General features: G+C 38.4%; 1 long non-coding RNA gene across 1 annotated transcript; it reads left to right on the top strand.

Moving 5' to 3' along the window:
* The first annotated feature begins 9,770 nt into the window (after window positions 1-9,770).
* Window positions 9,771-11,595, top strand: LOC119718886. The gene is made up of 2 exons (XR_005269858.1): window positions 9,771-9,926; window positions 11,506-11,595. It is a non-coding gene; the product is annotated as an uncharacterized LOC119718886 (long non-coding RNA).
* Window positions 11,596-15,911: the final 4,316 nt, after the last annotated feature.

The raw sequence follows: 15,911 nt of genomic DNA, 5'->3' as shown, positions 1-15,911 counted from the left end.
TCAGAATGCAACACACAGAAAGATTGACAGATGTACATATTGTGCATTGTCTACTATGTCTGTCAGGAATTAATTATTGAAAAGAAAGAAACAAGCCATAAAAGACTTAAACCCTTGTCATCCCCTTTGCTAACCAATATGTTGGCTTACTTTTGTGGCATGAATATTGAGGGTATATGTTTGTACTTTTAACATTGACCAGCAAGCTCTTTTACTCAATAGGGATTTTTCAACAATTACATTTGTACAAACAAGAATTAGGTTTTCAACACAAAATTCAGGAAAATCACGATTTGTTTAAATGTTGCTAGTGTACACTTTTATTTATTTTATCACTGATAATACTTTTACACGCAAATTTTCTTGTCCTAAAAAAAGTATGTGACTTTTAGAAACATGGTTTGCCCTGCAATTTTTAAGAGCTCAAACACCGATTTGGTGATAGTACATTTCTGTATCATTTGTGTTTAGACTTTTAAATTACACAAGGAAATTGCAGCTTTAATGAACATATAAAAAGCAGCAATTCCTCGGATACTGTGCAAATTAAGATACATCTTGTATGATGCTAAATTTACAACGACATTCATATTTTACAGCATTGATTTTTCAATTACCCAAATTCGAGGTACCCTTGAGTCCATCTAAAAGAAATATTAGAATATTGCTTTGCATTTAAACATCATACAGACTTGGAGCTCATAATGTAATACAACAGACTAGTGGTGCTACACAGATTATGTACAATTATAGAGCATGCAAGTCTCGCCAGTTCACATTCACTTTTCATGTGAACATCTTGGTACCAAACACTGACTAGTCTAGCCACAGACTCCCGTCTTTGAATTCACCCAATGAACGGAAGTGGAGGTCCACATTTTTTCAATTTACTATAGTAATCAATTTGCAATATTTTTTGAATGTGTTGTAAATTGGAATGATTTTTTTCTTGTTCAGAACCCATTCTTTGCCCTTGACTGGATAAACCTAGTAAAATCACCTAGGTTTTTGAAGTCAACTTGCACGCTCTATTGACAGAAGTGGGGAACACATTGCTGACTTTAACTATCAACTACATTTTTTCCAGCTAGTAGCTGTGTAGACACCTTTAATACACCAGACTTAAATCCCATACTGTACATCTAAAGCCTACAATGGTGTCGTATATTATATATCTGTGCTCTGCAGCAAAAAGTCTATACAATGGATTTCTCCTTGCTAAAGATAGAATGGTCTTCAAAAAGCATTTTCCACGTTGTGCAACATGTCGTCGCTTTGCTCACGAAGTGACAAAAACCTCAAAATTTGACAAAAGTTCATCCTGAGATAATCGTATTTGAAGTTATTCATTTTTTCAAAAGACATTTTGGACCACTTTGCAGTAACAGAATCCGGAATTTTTTGCATTGTCCGATAGGATATGATTTGCTCTTTGTTAATTCATAGTTGTTTGTTAAAAAATACATGTAGTTCGTTATTAAACAGTAATTCATTAATAAAACTATTTTGCACTTCGTGAGAACATCGATACTTTGGCTCCCATATTTTGCCAATTACTTTGTACATCGTTTTTGTCACTTCGTGGGATCATGAATCGCAGAGGCTTTACTTATTTGTACTTTTTTTCGACGCAGCAAACTTGTTACTTTTGCGCATCAGGACATTCGAGCGCGCACGCGTCTGTTCTTTTTCAACATCGTTCGCGCATGCGTGTATGCTCCCATCCTCATAGCTGCCAACTAGTACGATTTTTTCGTAATTATTACGAATTGTTTGTTAAATTACGAAAATATGATTTGCCACTAAAACATTACGAATTTCCCATTTTCTACCTAACGTAAAAAAAAAAATGTAAAGTATCGTTTTTGACCGAAAACTTCTGGCGAAATGTCGCGATAATGGATGGACTGGTGACAAGTCTAATAAGAATGCAGTCAAGCACCTGATAGACATCAATGCAGTGTGCGCAGTGGAGTACTTGAGGACCAGACTAAAAATATTTGTCAATGGTGTGTCATTTGTGTGCATCTCGTTATTATTCACAACAAGAAGGGTATGCACATGTATGTGTACATGTAAACCATGTACCTGTACTCGATGTTGGTAAAGCTTTTGATAAAACGAGAAGTTGTCAATGACCGCGCAGGTTGATTACTAATTGGGATTTTGAAATGTTGGCAGCTATGCATCCTGCCGCGTGTAGACCAATGTATTATTCCTCCGGCCCTGCTCAAGAGGTGACTTTTTGTCACTTCATGAGAACATTTTACACTTTTTTACACTTTGTAAAAATGAAAATCACCGATTTCAGGCTTTTTGTCAATTGTTTGTTTACAATAATTAAGAAAGTATACAATATTTTGCCTTGAAACTTGGTCAAATTGTTCCTTGAGACAACTTCATGTAAAATAAATGGCTAGTAAAACTCAAAATCAAATAATTATCGATTTTCGAGGTTTTTGTCACTTCGTGAGCAAAGCGACGATGTGTGCACAAAGATTGGTGTAATGTATTTGGAATCAGATGCTCCTTATGCATAACTTGCAACTTTGTTGATTTGTTACTTAGGCTGTGTCTGAAACGGGCTTCTAGAGCTATGGCTACGGCTATTGTCAGATTGTTCCCATGTAATTGTTATGGGTGAAGACACAGACAATAGCCATAGACATCTCACTTGCCCATATTAGACTTAAATATACCTCAACAAATACCAATTTAATCTTTTTTTCTTCTCTAATTGGAGTCAGGTCTTGACCCACAAGATAACCATTCCACCAGCACCTCTGACGTACCAGTGACTGGTGCTGCCATAACGGATCCTTATCACTATCTGACACAACAGCACTTCACCTCAGAGATCTTCAAGATTGGGATCCAAAACCTCCCAAGACATTTTGGATTTGCGGTGAGTTTGCTCCCTAAACATTCAACCCTCGATAATGATAATCAGGCGGGGTCCAGGATTTTTTTAGACGGAGGGCACATTGTTGGAACATTTTCTCCGAGAACTATGCGAGCGCGGGAAATTTTGGATTATAGATGATCTGTATTGCAATCTGAGGCGATTCCTGGCCCCTCTTACCCCGACTCATTTGAGCAAAACATTTTAAGATCATATGGATTTTTCATTGGTTTAAAATAAACTCTTACTATTACAAACCTTTTTAGTTTCTTCTGTTCTTCACGTGATAACCATGTATTTTCGTCTGCATATTTTTGTGCATTTTATTTGTAAAAAGGAATTTTATAGACTTAGTTTGTAAACTGTTGCAAGGATGCTTTGAATTGTTCAGTTTATCAATAAGAACAAACCGCTTGAACATGTACATTGAATTCAAGTTTTAAATTAGTGTAATTTAATCAAATTAAAACAGAGGAGCAATTAGGCCTCCATGCACATTGTAAATTCACAGCTCAGATTTATCTCGTGACTAATCTCATGCATGCGTAATGTAATTGCCCAAACATTTTACAGCAATGTTCTTGGTTTTAATTCAGTCCAGTTTCAATTTCAAGAATAGGGCCTAGTTAATACATGTACAGGTACATGTATTTGTAAATAAACCATCGGCAGATCGGCGGCACAGCAAGACAATTGTATAAAACACTCATCATAGTTTGTACACATGTGACTGGTCTCTTATAGAACAGAAAATAGTCATTGGGCCTTTGGCCCCATGATTGCAATTCCCATTTAGTACGATACATTGTGAAGGTGTTTTCGTCATTTTGTTACGTAAAAAAATACAGTAAATAATTGTATATTGATGACGTTGAGAAATAGACATCAGGAATTGGTGTATTCCTATCCCAACCCGGCACAGACAGGCGCCGGTCTGCGGCCGCCACAGGCAAACTCCAATAAAAAAATTCCTCGCTTGCACTTGAGAAAGCAACTCACAGCGTGTTCTGTCTAACTTGCCAGAGCATGTCTAGAGTGCTAAACTTTGCCTTTGCGCTATAACTGCTGATTTTTGTCCTAAGAACAAACAGATCCCTTTTAAGTACCAAAGTTATCAGATTTGGATTTTCAGCAATGTGTAGTAATGTCAAACCTTTTACTTAAAAAAAAAACTTCTTTTTTTTTTTTTTTTTTTTTTTTGTGGACTCAATTTGACAGGGGCTCGTGCCCACGCGGACCACCCCAGATCTGCGCCTGAATTGACACACAGTTTGCGCCATATCGAGAGTTCCTATTGCCAACCATGGTTGGACTTTCTCAAGGTCTTTCAATAGCATAAAAGAATTAAAGGGCTGTGAAATGAATTTCACTAAAATTTTAAAATATAGCCTCCTGGTTTTATCAAAGTAACAACTACATGTGCTTTCCCCCCCTTTTTTTTCAAGTGCACTTTTTACAATGTCCAAATACTTTCACTTTATAGCTTTGGAATTTTCTGTGTAATTTATAAACCTAAATTTCTCTGCATTGTACATGTACACATAGCAGTTTGTACATTACAGTATCACATTGACTGCCTGCCATGTGCTAACCGCGATCAAAACACTTGTAACTTTTTTTGTCCTCAATCATCAGTGAAACTGAAGTTCCAGCTCATGACATCACTGTATTTCTCTTGAATATGCACCTTGGCACCATCATAAAAATATGTAAACGCCTGAAACATCCAAAGACTTGGAATACAGAGGTGCATTTCCTAAAATTAAAACCTCCAAATATGTTTCAAAGGCACTTAAACAAGTACTTAAGGTGGGACAAATGTCAGGGTTATCCATATGTTAGTGCCAATAGATGTGCATTTTCACAAATAAAGAGTAGCAAACTTGTTCATTTACAAAAATGTCATCAAGTAACAAGAACCAGATATGGAAAGTGTAATTCATTTGCCAAGAAGATCATTTGTAAGTACATGTAGTTCAACACCACTTGAATACATACATTGAATGAGTTCCAGCTGTTCCCTGACAGCAATGTGCTCTGGGCCTGCACATTACTGATGTCATTGTTGCATATGTGTATTGGCAATCTGCTCAATTAAAACTCATTTCAACTCCAGCATATTATTTGCTGTTAATATTTCTCAATTTCAAATCTACTTGGCATTCCAATGAAGACGATGTATGAAACGGCCTTAAATCTGCTCTACACTTTGAACACAGCAAGTTCAAAAGCAGCACTGACTCTACTCACCGCTGCCCTTATAGATGGCTTGCACTCATCAGTTACCAGAGAACATTGCTCGTGACAAATTTCCAAGACTGTCTCCCTTCTGGTTCTGGATGTGCATACTACTGCCCTTGTGCTGATGGCACGGTGCCAGTCAGCCCAGGACATTGTTCCTGAGTACTTGCAAGTGACTGCTGGCTCTCTGCTGGTTCTGGATGTACCTCAACATGCACTTGAACATGCTGCTGACTGTGCATGGATGCCTTGCTGCTGCTTTGCCTGGAACATTGTTCTTGACAGCTGTCCTGTGACTGCTGACTCTCTCTGTGTTGTGCATGCCCTTGGCTTGGTGGCTTGCTGCTGCTTGGTCTGGCAGCACGGTGCTCTTGGTCATTTTCTGCCTGTGGAATCACATGAAGCTCAATCTGCTTCTCTGGCTGCGATGGTCGGCTGGGATTCCGTCTTGGGCAGCAACGACAGCACAGTTTCAGGAATGAGAAAGCCTTGACTACAGCCTCACGATAGTCAGCATTTGTGGCACTGTAGACTAGGGAATTGATTGAGCTATTGATCAGTTGCAAAATTTCAATGCATGTAGTCAGAATATTTATTGTCGCTCCAAGTTCCAGATTGGCAACAGTCTGAGCAGTTGAAGTATACTTTGATGCCACTACAAGTACATGAATTGTCATAATTGTAACTGCAGTGTCCAGTGAGTTCAGAATGAAGAAAACAGCAGTGTTGATGATAACCATGCAGAGGACCTTGCCTGCTCGCTTGGGACGGTTCGGCAACAGGGCTGATTGCCTGCGTACTTTCAATATTACATAGATGTACAAAGCAAGAGTTGCTATCAAAGAGACAATATTGATAATGGAAATAATCCCAAAGTAGACTTTATCGAAGACAGCGTCTGTTAATGGTACGAAAATCAGAATCACACCAACAATAATTGTTGGCACCCAGAGTCCTGCTGATATCTTTGCTGCTCGAGATTTAGAGGCCTTTTCTTTGAACGTTATAGGATTGCGCACTGCAGAGAATCTCTCAGCTGCTATGGTAACCACAAAGAAATTAGAAGTAGCGAGGAACGTGCTTTGGAAACTATATATTGCCTTTTTGACCAACAAGTTGGACTCTATAGGTGAAAACAGTGCAATTATGAAGTAAGTTATAAGGAAGAGGGAGTCAGCCACAGCCAGATTGGATAGGTAGATGTTGATGATTGTACGCATGGACTTCACTTGAATGACTGTGAAGAGAAAGACAAAGTTTAAGCAGAGGCCGATTGGTGCAATGATTTCAACACTTAACAATGTTATTTGATGAATTCTTCCTTCACTCATGTAAAAGTTCTCAAGATGCTTTTCAACTTCAGTTTTGCACCCAGTTGATGGAGTGGAGCTGTTTTGGTAGCCATCACCCATAGTTCATGCACAATGTAGCATTGAGCTCCGTGAGCCACATGTTGTTCAGATGCAGCAAAGAATGTTCTCCTCTATTTCAAGATCACTCCAGATTTATACTTACAGGGATTGTAAGACCTTGAGCAAAGTGTAATTGAAACAGAAAGTTTCTTGTTCTTTCCTTCTTTTTCTCCCAACATTTCTGTCCGATTTTAATGCATGTGACTATCTTGTGGTATCAGTTCCTGTAACCAAAGCAGATGCATGTGAGTCAGTTTCACTACTTGCACTGACATGAAATTTGAGAATTAAATTTGTTTCAGTTTTAATGATTGGCTCCAGATTAAACATGCGTATTGTGTGCATGTAATTGTTTTTTTTTATGCAAGTCATCCCTTCACAAGGCATCAATGCCACTCAATGTGAGGGCTACCGCACAAGAAGAAAAGACAGAAAAAGAAAGAGGGTGATAGAAAATGAAGACAATTAAGTTTAGTGTGTATGAGAGATGCATATTCACATTGTGTTTATACAGGGTGATTGAAAAATAAGTGACCCGCACTCAAGATTTTTTTTCTTACTTTAAGCAATCAAATTAGATACACCGAAGAAATATGTCTTAAAAGAGCATGTTCTTCCACTCATCTGGAAAAAAAAACCCAATCACTAAATTTGATCATGCCATCCAAAGTTATGCATGTTTTACTAAAAAGAACCCGTTTGTGTAGCTGTCCAAGGAATGCGATAATATTGAAAGCTAAATGAGCTAAGTGAGAATTACAGATTACACACAAGTATTCAAATACAAATGAGATTTTAATAATTGAAATCAAGAGAATTTTTACTATCGGGTTGTGTGTTTTGAATATGAGAAGCAAGTTAACTCTCTTTTTTCTTTGAAATATCGATGGTGATTTTTGTATCTTTTCCTTTGCAAGTTCTCGTTCATGCATGGAGGTGGGAAAACAATTGATGTTTCATTATCCTCATTGGGAGATGTATTATCAGTTCGCAGCACGGTAATTGACAAGTGGTGATAGCCAAGTTTTGTGATCGTTTTATTGAAATAGACATGAATTGGGAATAGAGTTTGCAATTTAAGTGAAATTTCACAGTGAATAGTCAAGAAGATGCAGACTTGTATTCGAGTCACGAAACATCGAATCCGAGTCCGAGTCATATTTCTCGAGGCTAAGTCCGAGTCCCAAGTCCTCCAGGTCAAGTCCGAGTCAGAGAGTCACAAAGGTTGAGTCCAAGTCCGAGTCACGAGTCACCTCTTTGTATCAAAAAACGTACATTTTAGGGAATTCAGAGATTCAGAGTCACCTTTGATATACGTAGTATGGAAATACGTACATTTCAGGTGCTGTAAATTTTCATTTTTCCCCACAGCTTTTCTCTAATTTTCTCTGGAAATGAGGAGTTCATTTGCAAAAACAGTTATAAAGGCAATTCAGACAAAACTGGTATTGGCCTAACTTTTGCATTTAAAGTTCAGGCATTTCAAATATCTTTTTTTAGACTTCTATATACGTGAAAGGTAGCAATTGAAGTTGGACGTAGTGCTGGTTTTCTCCTCTATTTTCTTCCTGCAGAACTTGCATTCTGCACTTGATCTTCCATTGGCATTTCTCTTGAAGTTAAGATATCCAAAACTGACAATTTTTGGAGTGGATGCCATCATGATCTACGTACGTTGCAACTTGCATGTAACGTTACCGAAACGGGCAGATCAGCAGACTATTCATATCGCGTTATCGCGATGCGACAGCAATACACATGTGAACGACAGGACGTCTGACAAGAAAAGTCTGGTACCTTACCCTATCAATCTTGCACCAAGGCAGTATTGCGTGTTGATTGTGGGGTACAAGTTTCAGTACATTGATTTCTATAAGTCAATATATCGGTAACCGGCCACGGCCACGCACGCACCACATCGAGCGCCCTGTACATGTATTGCACAGTAAAGAAAACGATCAAATTATATATGTGCGCGTGTGCAGTGCGGTAATTTCCGTCAAGTCACAAGTCAGTTCAAGTCCAAGTCCGAGTCCGTAGCCCCAAGTCCGAGTCCGAGTGTACATGTACATGTTCAGTTTTTTATTAATAGAAATTAGGGGTGGGTGGGTGGGTCAAAATCATTTGGGAAAAAAGTCGAAATTTTAAAACATTGAAAATTCTGAATGGCCCCTAACTACTTGGTCTAACTACGTGGTGGCATGGTTTAGTAAAAGTTTGCAGTACCACCATGTAGAAGTCTCTTTTGGGAAGATGTGTGGTTCTTTTCAGAACCACACATCTTCCCAAAAGAGACTCTGCATGCCTACATGGTGTTACTGCAAACTGCAAATCTTCACTAGAACACTGTCTTCCACAAATGTGACAATTGGGAAGGGGAAAGTGTGTTTGTCCATTTTTGTTTGGGGGGGAATATAATCTCAACCCCTTTTCTTCCCCTGACAACCCCCCCCCCCCCCCGCCTCTGATTCTATGTAAATATTTCAATGCTAATCATAATTGTATTGATGATATTTCAATGATAGATACAAAGTGTTTGAGGACCTACGTTGATCTGTTTGGGCCTACAACTACATCCATTCACTGAGCGGATTCGGGATTACCCATCGAGGACTCGAAAAGATAGGAGAGAACAAGGCCAGTTTCTTCGGTAAAATTATCCAGTCAGGTAAGACAAACATCTGTGAAGACTCATTTGCATTGGTCTGCATCTCAATTCTATGTGGATAGTTGTGAAATTCAAAATTGTGAATTACAAAGTAGAAATCAATTTTATTCGATTTCATCCATATAATTATTGATCTTCTTGTCATATATGAAATTTTTTGTTGCCCTTCCCTGAAGTATTTTACAAACACTGTACACATTGAGTTTTGTCCGAGGGTTTGCAAAAAAAAATATCAACAATATTACTTCTGGTTGATCACGAACCCCCAACCTTCTGCTTCCTAGTGCAGAGACATTAACCACTCGACCACTGAGCTTGCTGTGGCAAGCTGGCCATTCTGAGTCTGATGAAGCAGCACTTAACCCAACTTTGTTTGTGTAGGAGGTCATTAGTTTGAGTCCCACCTAAGCCTTCGGACAACACTAAGTGCACAGTGTTTACAAAATATGTCAGCGAAGGGCAAACAAAAATCAAGTATAAAAAAGGATAATTTACCTCTCATAAATTTTTTTTTCCTCCCCAGGTTCCCATCTCAAGTCCACCCAGATGATCCTTAATAAGACGGCAGACGGTACAGGCATCGACTCCAACACCCTAGCCTTACAGATGAAGGGCCATCCTGAGCTGAGGGACTAGCTTCATGTCGTCACCTCTTGGGGGCCTTTGCCTATCTACCCTGGGGTGGTCAACTCAGAATTACCTGGTAGGTACAGTGGACTCTGTGACCAAGTACCAGTGTTGTAGTCGAGTTACCAACCTCGAGTCCGAGTCCAAGTCTCAAGTCACAAGCCTCGAGTCCGAGTCCGAGTCACAAGTCACTTGTTCTTAGTTGTTCACCGAACTAATCATTTTTTTTTTTTTAAATTTAACCCTCCATTCTGTCTTTTAAGTAAATCCCAGTGTATATAGTTGTGTGTGTACATGTTGTTTAGAGCCAACATGTGTTTTCCTTTTAATTCCCATCCCTAAAAAAATCTTCCTCCAACCCTTCCCTCCATGTGTTATCATCCAAACAGTATTCCTCAATGATCCTTTCCCATCCCTACGTTAGGTTTTTACTTTTGATGAAATTACGTGACTCGAGTCGCGAGTCACCAAGCTCGAGTTCGAGGAGTCATGGTCAAGTCCGAGTCATTTTCCAATGTGACTAGAGTCCAACTCAAGTCCGAGTCCTAGACTCGAGTCCTACAACACTGCCCAGTAATCCCTCTTAAGAAAAGGTTTAGGTGGACCTCTTGAACGCATTGTCGCCCAACACCTTGTGCTGATGTTAAGATATTTGATGATCATAGTGCAGTGTTCATATAGCACTCTTATACAACACTCTCAGATTGCTCACACTTATTATCCCTGTTCATCAGGCCATGAGAACACTTTCCTGCTATAAGCTCGAGATCAGCCCTATCTGGTCTGCACCCCCCCCCCCACATGTACTCAATGGAGGCAATTGTAGTTATGTATCTTGCCCAAGAACACCAGCACCGTGTCCCCTGTCAAGATTGACTCAACATAACATCGTGCATGAGTCAAACACAGGAGCCTTTTGGCCACAGGCCTCTGCATGCTGAATAAAACTCTAATCAAATAACCGACGTATAAACACTGATGTATAAACACTGTATGAGTGTGTTACCTCCTGAGTGAAAGTTGGGAAAAAAATGTTGGCGAGGGGCAAAACCTAAATTGATTTACATAACCCCAACTAAAATTCCATCTTATGAATAGTTAATGCTATACCTGCTGCTATGTACATCAGATTCGAACCAGCCAACTGATTCCCATAGCTCGATGGTTGAGTGGTATAAGACATCTGCACTAGAAAGTAGGAGGTCTTGGGTTCGAGTCCCACCCGAGTGATTTTTTTCCAACTTTCACTCGGGAGGTAACACACTGACCGTTTATACCAACTGTTTATACATCGGTGAAGGGCAAAACCTAACTTAATTTACATCACCCCGACGCAAAATTCCATGTTATGAATACTGAATAAAATTAGTGATACACATGTACATACTTTGCGTAAAGATATATGTTGTGTGGAAGAGGAAAGTACCTCAGACAGTCAGACCACCATTAGGACATACAAGGGCCTCATGATTCTGATATTTAGATATTTAAATAATGTTGAACCCTGCATCATAGGTCGATCTGACAATCTACGCGCTTGCCAGTATCAGACTTTAAACGGCCTGCAAGAACCTGCCGTTTTGAGTCTGCGTTTAGATTAACCACAATTTTGATCGTCTCATTTTGAATATTCTTTTCTTTTTTTTTCCTCATAGGATCTCAAGACATCTTTCACCAGGCATCTTCTCAACATGCATCTCGACCCCAAATGGCAAGCTCAACTGAACCAATACATGGTGTCCAAATTTGTGCCGGTTACACTGGATCAGTACAAAGGATTGTTCAAATAAACAAACAAATGTTCCAATAAACCAAAAAGGGAGACCGACGATTAGTGCATTATAAAATATATTGCATTATTATAATTTAACAATAGTAACAAAATAAGGAGACAGTGTTATATTTAAAAAAAAAAATAATGATTAATTCATTGTTGAAATCGGTACTCATAAATTGGAACTTGTCATGATGCAATTTTGTGCTCTAAATTAATAATGCAATATACATATTTTATTTTGTAAACATGGTTTTTTATATATTTTACTAAAACCAAAGAGACTAGTCGTCAATGTACAAGCTATTGTCACATCTTGCTGTGTGCAATGAGTTCGTTAGCAGGGCTCAAATTTTGTGTGAAAATCTTGTGGACAACAGTACCTGAAAGTATTATTCACTGGACCAATGTACATTCACAGATAAAATTGAAACAACTCAAAGCCATGTGCATCATTTGCAATGACCTGGAGAAGCATTGATTTAATGACAAAACTCTGCTCAAAGTCAAGATAGGAGTGGTACCAAATACCCTTTGAAAATATTCCAGCTGAAATTGTTTCGTGTGGATGAAAACTGAGGTGGTTTCGCAAGAGGGTGTCCACGGCACATTATGCATTAGCAATGGAATCCAGTTACAAGACACCCCAAAAAAGTGAATGTATTTTCTCGGTTTTCTTAAAACGTATACTATCCAATCAACCTTCAACAGGTTAGTTGTCATGCACCCTGCTTCAGACTTTTAGCAATTTTGTTGCTTCAAACGAAAGTAAAGGCACAAGAAGCAAATAATCATATGTACCTTTTAAGAAAGTTGCAGTCATTAGGATTATACAAGAAGTGTATTTCATTGCTTCTGATGGTAAATGGGAAACATCAAATGTGAACATTTTGAATAGTTGGTCAAATGACTCTTGCATGTGTAGGATTAGTCATGATCATGATAATCTGAGACCAGATTTGGACAGCACATGCAATCATGAAAGGCATGTATTCATCTGAGTGCAATGTGTAATTAGAAAACATCAAGATGAATTTGTATTCCCTTTGTTTTAAAGGGAATATACATCATTTGCTTTTGCTGTAATTTTCAGAAATGGATGGAATTGGGGGGTTGGAAATATATAGCAAATATAGTTACACTGACTTTTTTGAGGTTTTGGGTTCGAAAATGCTATAAAAACCAAGAAAAACAATCATTTTCCTGTAGTCTGGTTCCCTGACTCCATATAAGAAGAAACAGAGCAGTTTACATGCATTGGGGTACATACATTGGGGTACATACATTGTAAGGTCAGGGAACCAGTCTAGCTGGCTCGTTCCCGTTCATAGGTTTGTAATCGATTGCAAACAAGTGCGATGGTCAATTGGGGCCAGTATTTGAAAAAAAGCCAGTTTTTTCCAACGCTGATCGGCCGATCAGCGTTGGAAATTGATACAAAAATACCACTTTTCTTGAAAATGACAGTATACCAGGTGCCATGATTTTACAGGATGCTTTACACTGTCATTCACTAACAGTCCAGCAAGGTATTTCAAAATGATTTGGTAGTTTTATTTTTTGATGTTTGCAAATGTTGTATTTTCCCTTTAAGTTTCCAAATCTTCCAAAGAATTTATATACAATTTAGAAGTGTTTTGTCATTTCGTATAACCTTCGAGAGTGAAATACATTGGAACATCAAAACAATGTGTGTTACAGTGAAGTGCAAATTTGCCTTGTTGAGATTATTTATGCAAATGCGATAAGGTTTTCTGTCATGGATGTTGGTATGAACGTAGATGATGTGGATAGGATTCACCTACTTTAATGTACATGTAGTTGTGTTTGTCATTTATAATACATGTACACCATATAGTTATTAAACTGTGCTGTACATTTTGGATTTTTGTGACTTGGTTTAAAAATTAACAGTCACTTCTTTCATATTTCAAAAATAAAACTATATTTCCAATGGCAAATTATCGAAGTGGATGCGGTGTTAGAAATGAATCAGAATTTCTATTCTATAAATGTTCTGGTTTTCTGGCAACGTGATGTTAGAAATGAACTCTTTTGAACTTTTAATAAAATTGTATTTTCATTGGCAAATTTTATATTAAATACATGTAGATCTGACCCAATTTACTTGTTTGAGTCAAATTATTCTGTGTGAAAGATTGACCATTTTTTCCTCTGGCTTATTTCATCGTGTCACGCTTAATTTCTTGGTTACAGAATCCCAATGTTTTCCAAGTAGATATCATGGCTAATGGAAAGTACTCAGGCAAAATAATCAAACCCAAATTTAATATTGTACATATATTCAATGGGGAGTGCCGATAAAATCCTACAATCGTGCACATTACCTAATAGTGTACGGTACAATTCATGGCCCCTGCTCACAACTATTTTTTTTAGGGGGGGGGAGACCGTTCGAATGTGACATCACCTTAATTCTAACATTTGCTACCGTTTTTTTTTTGTAAGGAATTTCTTTTTTTTTAATGGGGGGGGGGGTCTCGTCAAAAGTTTGGGCGCTCCTGCCCCCCCCCCCCCCCCCCCCCCGGTAGAATTGCATCTGAGGATGAGTACCCTCAAATGACTCTTAGCCCATCTCGGTTCAGTAGGCCACATTTCTTGCGTTTACCCCAATCTGGTAAAAAATAATGAACTGAGCTGCAGCTCTGCCATTTGCCCAGGATATTATACATATATTATAAGTAAACACCAAAAAAACATACATAATCTTTACACCGTTCTTAAGGAACTTTGTTCGAACTCTTTTCATTTTGAGGTAGCATTTTTGGTATTCAGGGGTCAATCTCTCTGGGGGTAATCCTGCCACCAAGTCTATGTTAAAAAGTTTCTACCGGTAACTTTAACAGCGCCCTCTAAACAAATCTTTGAGAGTGGCGTTTTTGAAATTTCGGACTAGCTTCGGCTCAGTGTCGTAATCATTTCCACAACTAATTACATGTCCGATACAAGCATGTCATAACATTTGGGCTGTCAACAACAAGAAATGTTCAAAGCAAAACAAAGACCGATACCAGTATATCCCGAAAGTGACAAAATAACATCGCTGGAAGTCAAAGCTAAATCTTTCAAACGAAACCAATGTTTACGAAAATTCCCACGTGAGGGCGCATACAGGTGGTGTTGTTTTGTGACACTGACAGGTGCAAAATGAATGGTTAGAATTCACACGTGGCGGTTTGTTGTCATGTCAGTGCTGCATGCACATGTCACAATGAAAAGACCCTGTACTCAAGCCCGTCTCGCAAGTGTCGTCGCCATGTTGGGTCACTTTCTCCGGATGTTTTTATGGTTGTTTCTCTGCTAATTTGTGAGGTACTTGGTTCAGTGCGTCCGCCGTCAACTCGATTTTCTTAACCCCTGAAAAACTGCAAGAAGTTCATGGCCTGGTCGTGAGTATTTAACGGGGAAAGAATCGTATTACCAAGGTTGCGATCATGGCGATGTGCATTCACAAAGCGCGGGGTTTGCAATCGAATCAACGTACAATTTTCCGTAAACCGTAGATCTAAAATTTTCACATAATCCTATTTAAACATTTTGGATTTTGAGCATGTTAAGGAAGTGACAGTTAAGCTAGTGGTTTCTCACGTTTGTCATGTGCATTTTCCCATGTTGAATAACTTGAAGTGTTCAACATATTTAATTGGCCTGATCGAAGATCAATCTGATAATTGACAAATATTATGTACCAAAAACAGGGCTGATGGCTTTCAGGGACTTCATTCATCCTTGCAACATATCTCTCTCTGTTATTTTAGTCTCTATTGTATTGGGGTGGTGATGTGAAGTAGTTTTCTACAGGAAATAATGCTGGGTTCCTTTATTTTCAATAGGGCCCAAAGAAATATTGATTGTGAAAAGAATGCAAAAGTCATATCCGTTACACCTTTTGTGACGGAAATGACAATTATTATATTACTTGGCTTTTGGAGGTATAATTACCTTTTCAAGTTGTTTACTTTACAAATTATGGCAGTAGGTACATATTGAGAACATGCATTTTGAGGGGGTTTTGAGGGAGTATTGTAAAGAATGAGCATCTTGTCCAAGAGTTTTTAACACTGCACATAATAGGAGTCGTGTTGAAGTTAATTTCACTGCTCAAAAATCTTATTTTCATTCTATATTTTTTCGAATTATAGTGCCTTAAAGTGTCGGGACATGAAAGTAGACACTTGATACTGAAGAATGACCCATAGGCCCCTTTTTAGTAAGAACTTGCTGGGAGTGTACATGCGGGAAGAAATTCATGATAAACTATCTCCA

Source organism: Patiria miniata, unplaced genomic scaffold, assembly GCF_015706575.1.
Source record: "Patiria miniata isolate m_02_andy unplaced genomic scaffold, ASM1570657v1 HiC_scaffold_7, whole genome shotgun sequence".
Classification (NCBI taxonomy): domain Eukaryota; kingdom Metazoa; phylum Echinodermata; class Asteroidea; order Valvatida; family Asterinidae; genus Patiria; species Patiria miniata.
The sequence above is the reverse complement of the archived record's forward strand: the minus strand, read 5'-3'. Positions and strand labels throughout refer to the sequence as shown.